The sequence below is a fragment of the Arachis hypogaea genome, chromosome 3 (genome assembly GCF_003086295.3).
Source record: "Arachis hypogaea cultivar Tifrunner chromosome 3, arahy.Tifrunner.gnm2.J5K5, whole genome shotgun sequence".
NCBI lineage: Eukaryota > Viridiplantae > Streptophyta > Magnoliopsida > Fabales > Fabaceae > Arachis > Arachis hypogaea.
In genome coordinates, this window is record NC_092038.1 from 35,987,623 (window position 1) to 35,990,490 (window position 2,868).

General features: G+C 37.3%; 1 non-coding gene across 1 annotated transcript; it reads left to right on the forward strand.

The window, feature by feature from the left end:
• The first annotated feature begins 139 nt into the window (after nt 1-139).
• LOC112776192 (uncharacterized) lies at nt 140-2,179 on the forward strand. The gene is made up of 2 exons (XR_011879803.1): nt 140-980; nt 1,225-2,179. It is a non-coding gene; the product is annotated as an uncharacterized protein (transcript).
• Nucleotides 2,180-2,868: the final 689 nt, after the last annotated feature.

Sequence of the window (2,868 nt, forward strand, 5' to 3'; positions counted from 1 at the left end):
AATTTTTATTATAGTAGTTGTTAGTTGAATAGTTAAATACAAGTGGTCCGTTTTGGACAGCAGCAAGGCTAATATTGAAAATTCCCACAGAAAAAATCTTCTAACCAATCTAAATAAGGTTAGTACCCAGAAGCTAAGTAGAACTCCAGAGTGTGTAGCCATACGCAATAAAAGAATAGCCTAGCTAGCATATAATGTATAACTAGATGTAGCAAAATCCTTGTCTAATTTGTATGAAAGCCCTCTAAATCAAAGCCAAGAAAGTTAGTAAACCAAACACATCTACCAAACAAAACTATGTTTCCAGCAACCATACCACTACTTCCAGTGCTCTTTGTCACACTCGCCCTCCCCATCACCGTATTGTTCCTAAAAAGAAAACATCATGATAGATCACTCCCACCGGGACCACCGGCATTTCCGGTCTTCGGTAACCTGCCCATGCTGCTGGGGAAGTTCCCACACCGCACACTCCAAGCCATGGCCCAAAAATACGGCCCAATTATGTCCCTTCGGTTAGGGCAGATCCCAGCCCTCATTGTCTCAAACTCCGAAGCCGCAGAAATGTTCTTAAAGACACACGACGCTAGTTTTGCGAGCCGTCGCAAAACCCAGGCAAGCGAGTACGTATCATACGGCTCCAAAGGGCTGTTGTTCTCGGAGTACGGTACGTACTGGCGCAACATGAAGAGATTGTGCACGTCGCAGCTTCTGAGCGCGTCGAAGGTGTCGTCTTTTGCTGGTGTTAGGGAGAGAGAAGTGGAAGCGACGGTGAAATCGATCAAGAGAGCTGCAGCGAGAGGTGAGGCGGTGAATATTACTGAGGCGGTGAATCATCTTGTAGAGGATACAACGTATAAGATAGTAGTAGGGATAATGAGGTTGATTTGACTGCCCTAGTTCATGATGCTATTAGCGTCAGTGGAGCCTTTAATATCGCAGATTATGTGCCCTGGCTTGGATCTTTTGACCTTCTTCTGGTACTTACATTATGAAACACATGGAGTAATTCCTGTCTTTTATTTCCATCTTTTTCGATCAGATAAGATGATAAGATGCATTATTAGTTGGCACATTCTAGAATGACTAGGGTGACTACGATAAAAATTAAAATAATAACCTTTTTATTATTTAATAATATTTTTCAATTAAAAAAATTATTATCAAAATATTTTGATACTAAAATTTATCCTATCAGTTGAGCTGTTTAATTTAAACTTTCAGGGATCCACACGAAGGTTGAAGAAAATTGCTAAAGCTGTTGACCAAGTGTTGGAGAAGATAATTGAGGAGCATCACACTAGAGGTTCTGGTTCGGGTGCATGCCATGCCTCGAGGGACCACAGGGATTTCATTGACATATTACTCTCCCTTATGAACCAACCCGTTGATCCACGTGATGAACAGAGCCAAGTCATGGATCGAACCAACGTTAAGGCTATACTCCTAGATACTATTGCAGGCTCATTTGAAACTTCTGCAACCGTTATTGTATGGGTTTTATCCGAGCTGTTAAAGCATCCAAGAGTGATGAGAAACCTTCAAGACGAGCTAGCTAATTTGGTTGGATTGAACAAATTTGTGCAAGAGACCCATTTGGCAAACCTAAGTTACTTGGATATTGTGATCAAAGAAACATTACGATTACATCCTGCTGGAGCATTTTTTCCCCGCGAAACAATTAAAGATACGATGGTTAATGGTTATCATATAAGAGAAAAGACAATAATCATAATAAACTTATGGGCATTGGGAAGAGATCCTAAGGCATGGTCTAATAATGCTAATGAGTTTTATCCCGAAAGATTTTTAACTAAAAATTTTGACTATCGTGGCTACAGCTTTCAGTTTATACCATTTGGTTCTGGTAGCAGAGGATGTCCTGGAATACACCTAGGACTAACTATGGTGAAACTTATTGTGGCTCAGTTAGTACATTGCTTCACCTGGGAATTACCATCGAACATGACGCCAGATGAGTTGGACATGAACGAGAAATTTGCTCTCACACTGACTAAAGCCAAGAACTTACATGCTGTGCCAACGTATCGTCTTCTTTGTGAAGTCTAAAGGATACACCTTGATTTATTATGCGTACTTGTTATTGACTCTACTTTTTTCACTACGATATGTTCTTTTTTCCCGTATGTAATAGTACATGTCTCACTTTAAGACTTAATTTAACACTATTTTATAAGTTTATGATTTCTATCAACTTATATGCATCTAATTTATCCCCTATTAGATTTAATAAATGGCCAAGAAATGACTGAGGGTGGATATGAATGACTGAGGTTTCACCAACAAATGAAAGAGAGCAACATTATGACGATAATTGATCATACTGATAATTAAATCATTGGTAGCTCATCAACTTATCCATTAATGGGGTCATGACAAACAAAAGTCCATTAATGGGGCCACTCAGCCCTCCCAAGAAACTTATTTTGGCTTACCGGAAAAAAATGTTTATTTTGGATATACAACAAATATAAATCATAATTAATCCATTAATAGATAAATTAATTATACTGGTTATTAATTCATAGCTCCTAGAATTTGACTTATATTCTACAAATTAAATAGACGAGATAAAAAAATCTAAGTTACAAATTAAAATCTGAATTTAATTTGAAAGATATTGAAATAGCCACCAACTACTTTTTAATTTTGATATTGGTCTCACAATGTTAGAGTTTGGTGTATTTTTACTCTAATACGAATTAGTTTTCAAAGATCTTATCTTTAATCCTCAAATTTGTTAAAAACACTTGTCTGTATAGTTTTCACAAATCTGAACACCTTATTTGTGTACCACCAAATCTCAAATTTCTCTTTTCATAAAATTAGACCATCAAATTTTTTTGA